This window comes from Fukomys damarensis, unplaced genomic scaffold (genome assembly GCF_012274545.1).
Source record: "Fukomys damarensis isolate Sample0158 unplaced genomic scaffold, DMR_v1.0_HiC HiC_scaffold_31, whole genome shotgun sequence".
NCBI lineage: Eukaryota > Metazoa > Chordata > Mammalia > Rodentia > Bathyergidae > Fukomys > Fukomys damarensis.
In genome coordinates, this window is record NW_022900943.1 from 1,829,849 (window position 1) to 1,835,989 (window position 6,141).

A 6,141-nucleotide genomic window follows, 5' to 3' on the forward strand; every position below is an offset into this window, starting at 1 on the left:
GGACTGCGCCTCTCCGAGGTGCTTTGGGGGCCACCACTGTGGGGGCGGAGCCTGACGGTCCACGCGGATCTGCGGCGCGCTCGGGAGGGGTGCGCGTGCGCGTGCGCGTGCGCACTCAGGAACGGAAGGTCCGCGTCCCCTTTGTCCCTCAGCTGCAGCTCAGGCTAGAGAAGGGGGAGGGAAGCCGACAGGGCTGAGTGCTGAGGCGGGAACACCGTCCTCCCCTGGCGGAGCGCTGTTTCCATCCCAGCGTTCCAGCTCAGGGAGGGGATAAAGCACAGCTCCACTCCTTGAGGGCCCAGAAGAATCCCTCTGCTTGTATTCTCTGTTATAGCTTCGCATTGTTTTGTATGGAGTGCAGAGTGGTAATAGGTTAGATTTAACAAGATAGTAAAATAGATTAACAAAATAGATATTAAGAACAAACAAGCCAGTCGTGGTGGCGCACACCTGTGATCCCAGCACATAGGCAGGTGGGTGAGGCAGGAGGATCGCCACGAGTTCAAGGCCGGCCTGGGCTACGCAGTGAATTCGAGGCCAGACTGAATGAACTACGTAGTAAGACCCTATCTCAAAAAAAAAAAAAAAACAAGACAAACCAAAAACAAGTAGTTTATTGGATGTTGAAATATACAACATGTAAAAACATACATGTAATAGAAATAGTTTATTTTTGGTGGTACTGGAGAGTGAACCCAGGACCTTGGCACTAAGCTATATTTCCAGCACTTTATTTAAAAAAATTCTATTCGTGATACCTAAAGAAAATTGTAAATGAAACACAGGATAGGCTCTGTGGAGACACAGACTCAGAGTGCACTCGGGGTGGCAGAGAGTAGGGAGCTGGGGTTCCCTTGGCGCTTGCGCAGGGTCCTCCTGCTTGGAGCCTCCGGTGCGGAAGGGGCTGACTCAGGCACTGGCCAGGCTGGCGTTCAGCGGGCTTCTGATGTAGGGAGGATGTGGGCACCGCGGAGCTTGAGGCAGGTCCCTTTCCTCCCGTCCTCTCCTCCTCCTCATCCCTACCCTCATTCCTTTCCTATTTTTTATTTTGATACGTGGTCTCACTAAGGTATTAAATTGGGCAGTCTGGACTCCCAACGTGTGATCCTCCTGCCTCAGTCTCCCAGAGTGCTGAGACTACAGATGTGCCACAAGGGTTTTGGGGAAAGGTACAGTGAGAACCATAAGCAGCCAGATAAGGGGCTGAGGAACAAACCAAAACTATTCCGGTCTTTTGGTTTGTTTGTTTTGAGACAGGGTCTTGCTATAGAGTCAAGGATGGTCTCAGGCTCATGATGTAGCCCAAGTTTGTTGTGTTTTTTAAAACCATTTTGTTGTGGTGCTGTGTGGATCTGATATTATGAATAATGTCAAATTTACCATTTTATTTTTGATTTTTTTGAGTCAGGGTCTCACTGGTTAGCTCAGATTGGCTTTGAACTTGCTATGTAGGCCAGGCTGCCTTGAACTCATGATGCTCTTGCTTCAGCCTCCTGAGTACCAAACTTATCATTTTGGCTATTTTTATTTTTTAGTTTGTTGTTTTGTTTTTTTGTACCAGGGATTGAACTCAGGCGATGTGCCACTGAGCTATATCCCCGGCTCCCATTTTGGTTTTTTGAGACACAATTTTGCTATGTGGCTCAGGCTGGCCTTGAACTCACTGTGTAGCCCAGGCTGGCCTCCAGCTCATGGCGATCCTCCTGCCTCAGCCTCCTGAGTGCTGGGATCACAGGCCTGTGCCACCACCCGTGGCATTGTAAGTGTACACTTCAGTGGCATTAGGTATATCCACAGTGCGGCCCCACTATGATCGTGACCCGTTTACAGGGCTTTGTGTCACCCCAGCGTACGCTCTGCACCCATTTACTCTGCAGACGTACACACTGACTCTGGTCTGCTCCTCCCTTCTGCTTATGAGCACACGCACGTGGAACAAGCGTTTACATCACTGTAAGGTTGGTGCGTGTGTATTACTCACGGTATCTTCTTACTCCCCTTCTCCTCCCACCTCCTGTTTCCTGCGGGTTTTTGTTGTCCTTGGTTATTTTGACCCTGTTAGGCAATCAGCTACCGTCAAGACTGCAGTCCTTAGTAGTCTATGGTGCCTTTGTAATTTTCTTTTTTCTTCTTGATGTGGGGCATCGTGGGGCCTTGCTCGTGCTAAGCGAGTGAGTGCCGAGTAACCCGCTGTTGGGCCCCCTGTGGGCTGCCTCGCTCACTCCTCACCGTTCACTTGCTGAGTTCCCCGACATTTCCCAAGGGGGCGTATGTTTTTAAAAGCCACAGTTACGTAAAGTGAAATATTGCCATTGTTATTATGGAGTATTATTGGTTTGAGCAATCAACCAATAGATAGCCACAGATGTTTTAAATTTTCCTTTTCTTTCTTTCTTTAAGCACTGAATAGATTCTGCCACTAGTTAGTTACTAAGTTTCTTGTAAAGAACAATTTTGCACTCATGCAGCAGAGGCGGGAAGATCAAGAGTTCAAGGCTAGCCTGGGCTACAGAGCAAGATCCTGTCTCAAAAGAGCGGGGAGAGGGAGGAAGAAGATATGCCGGGGATTTAGCTCAGTGGTGCCACCTCCTGCTTTGCAGGTGCAAGGTCCCGAGTTCCATCCTGGGTACTGAAAAACAAACAAAAACCGAAGAGAGAGAGACAGAAATAGGGAGAGACAGTGGAGCAGAGAGAGACACACACAGATGTTTCATTAGTGCTTTCACAATGTGTGGATCGCAGGAATAAGACGAACACCTTTTCCGGTTAAGCACGGCTCGGACACAGCACTTTACTCAGCTGGGTGTGCAGCAGCCTCTAAGGGCACGTGTGAGCCTGGTGCACCTCGCTTAGCAGGCACGTGACTTCACTCATGGCTGGAGACTGATGAGGTTCCAGATCTTTTTTTGTTTTGTTCTGTTTTTTGGTTTTTTGAGACAGGGTCTCACTATATAGTTGAGACAGACCTGGAACTCACTATGTAGCCCAGGCTGGTCTCGAACTCACAGCAGCCTTCCTGCCTCAGCCTCCCAAATGCTGGGATTACAGGCATGCACCACCGTGTCCTGCAGGTTCCAGATCTTCAACCTTCCGAGGAAGAGGAGGAGGACAAAGCAAATCACTCACGGGCCCGTGACCTGCCTTCTTCTCAGGGCAGACCCCCGAATAACTAACACACAGGAAGATGCTCCTTTGTGTCTGAATAGGAAATCTGTAACACACTGAGCTTCACGTTTGCTCGTGTGTTTACTCCTGTGGCTTTTGGGATGTTAATCTATGTTTGGCTTCTTGATTGTAAGTGTAACAAACCTGATTGATCTAAGCTTCTGTAAGACAACTTCTGTGTAATTCTTCAAAGTTTAATTATTGTGGCTGGACATAGTGGCACACACCTGTAATTCCAGTACTCGGGAGGCAGAGGCAGGATGATCCCTATGACTTGGAAGCCTGCCTGGGCTACATAGTGAGTTCAAGCTACTTTTAACTACATAGTGAGACCATGTCTCAAAAAAAAAAAAAAGTTAAATTGCTGAAATGCCTGTAATTAAAACTGAACATATTACCTTGAGTCAGAGTAGGGTTCTGGCTTGTTTTTATTAGATTTTTCTTGCCCTCTAAGATTTCAATCCTGCTTCTTTTTTTGGTACTAGGTATCAATCTCGGGTCCTTGCACTTGTAGGCAGGCAGAGGAACGACTAAGCTAAATCCCCAGCCTATCCTGCTTCTTTTAATAATAACATACTCATGTCTTTGGGGATCTCATTGGGTCTGCTGGTCAAGAGTTTTTGCTTTCGCTAGGTGTAGTGGCCTATGCCTTTGATCTCAGCCTTCTGGGAAGCTGAGACAGGAAGATCACAAGTTCGAGCCCAGTCTGGGCAACTTAGTGAGGCCCTATTTCAAAATTTGTAAAAGAAACGTTTTTTTGAGACAGGGTTTCACTGTGCAATTAAGGCTGTCCTTGAACTCACTATGCAGCCCAGGCTGGCCTCCAACTTGCAGTGACTCTCCTGCTTCAGCCTCCGGAGTGCTAGGATTACAGGTATACACCTTCAAACCCAGCTCAAAATAAAACATTTTTGAAAAAGCTTGGGGATATAGCTCAGTAAAAAGGTCCTGGGTTCAATTCCCAGTAAGGGTGGGAGTAGTTTGCTTTCCCTTAGCCTGTGAAGAAGGGGGCATGTGAGTGAACAAAAAGGGGTCCACTGGGGGAGCAGAGCATAATGGGTAAAGGCTCAGACTGTAGGGTATAAATTTTTTTGTCTTTTGAGACAGGGTCTCATTATGCAGTTCAGGCTAACCTTGAACTCACTATATAGTCCAGGACTCACAGCAATCCTGCTTCAGCCTCTCAAGTGCTGAGATTAAAGGTATGTGCCACCATGCGCGGCTGTTGGTTATAATCTTGCTCTGCCACTTACAATAGTGACCTTGATGAGATTTAATATCTCACTGTCTCAATTTTCTCATCTAGAAAATGAGAATGGTACTACTAGGTTTGTTAAAAAGATTACATAATTAATGTTTGTGAATGCTTAGAGCAGTACCTGGCCTAAAACAACACTATGTAAGTCTAAATTATAGGTAAATTGCAGAAACACTGGCCAACTCATTAGCTATGAATATCCTTAGTGCTTAGGTTGAAGTCACAAACCACTCCCCTGGCCCTGGTAAAAGAATCCAGAGTTTCCTGAAGAAATGGCTGATTCCAAGTTTGAGAAAGGAAATTACAAAATGAGCTTGAACTTCTTGAGCCAATTTGAAGAGATTCACATTGGCTGAATATGGAACAATATAATATGGATAAAACATACAACAGCGTGAACTCCACAGTACATTTAAATCCATGAGTTTACTGTGAGTGACACACAGATGGGCGTGGGGCGGGGAGATGGGGATTGATCTGAGGGTAGGTTCAGGGGCAGGCCTAAGGTCGCATTTGAGTCATTAATTTTGAATGGGAACAGGCATCATAATTGTGTTTTATCTGCTAAAGTACAGATGTGGAATAGGTAGAGAAGTGGGTTTAATAAGGGCTGGATTTTGCTAACAAATGTGGCTAAGAGAAAGGGACTAGGGAGCTGTGATGTGTTCAAGTTAATGGTTATAACGATATAAAGGCAGCAAGCAACATTGCAGAAAGAAAAGGATAAGCGATTCTGGTGGTTCGAGGACCGTTACAGTAAGATTTAGCGGGACTGAGCCAGAAAACTAGGAGGAGGTTGTAATGGAGATGATGAAGGTGTGGTAAATGTTGGAGAGGTTTGGGGTTATGTACCACGAGGAGGTCAATTAGCTGAGCAGTCAGGGTATTGAAAAGTTGATCTACGCGGACATGATAGGACAAACCCCCCCCCCCCAGGCACAATGATGTGGAGACAAGAATGAATTTCTGTATGTCCTCAAAATGAGGTTCAGCCCTGGGGATCATACAGATGACCTCGAAAAAGAAGAGTTACTCATGCTGGTGGTTTCAGAGACGCATCGCGGGGAGGCAGTAACTACCAGAGATGGCAGTGTGGGTGAGATACCCATCCCATGTCCAGGCCCTGTCACACACCAGGTGTGTGAGAAAAGAGCCACCCACTGAGAGCGCTGCAGGGAGGCTCCGCGCTCACCAGCCAGCCAGGGAAAAAGGAGAGGAACACAGCGCCTTCTTCAGTATAGATTCCGCTAATGACAGAACCGAGCTTCAGAGGTCAACTGACTTGTTGAGGGTCATACAACATGACTTTCTCACTACACCGAGCCACAGTACTCCAAGATTTAATTTAACCATCATATACAGAATGAGGAAATATAACTCCCAACCTCGAGCGCGGAGAACTGAGAGCTGGCCGCGCATTGCACTCTGGGTCTTGTAGTTTCTCGAAGGGCATGACGGGAAGGGCGAGGGAGGCCGCCTTGCCTGGCGGGAGCCGTAGTCTTCCGGGGAAGGCCTTCCTCCCAGAAGCGGGGCGGCGCCTGCGCGATCGGCCCTTCCTGAAGCGCGGGAGTCTTGTTTTGTGGCGGCTTGGCCTAGGCAGGTCTCCTCGCACAGTTGTTAGAGGCTCCATTTCCTGGCGGCCTTTCGGCCGTCTGACGCGAGATGGCTCCAGGCGAGGAGACCGCAGGCGGTGAGGGAGCGCGCGCCGCGACCTAGGG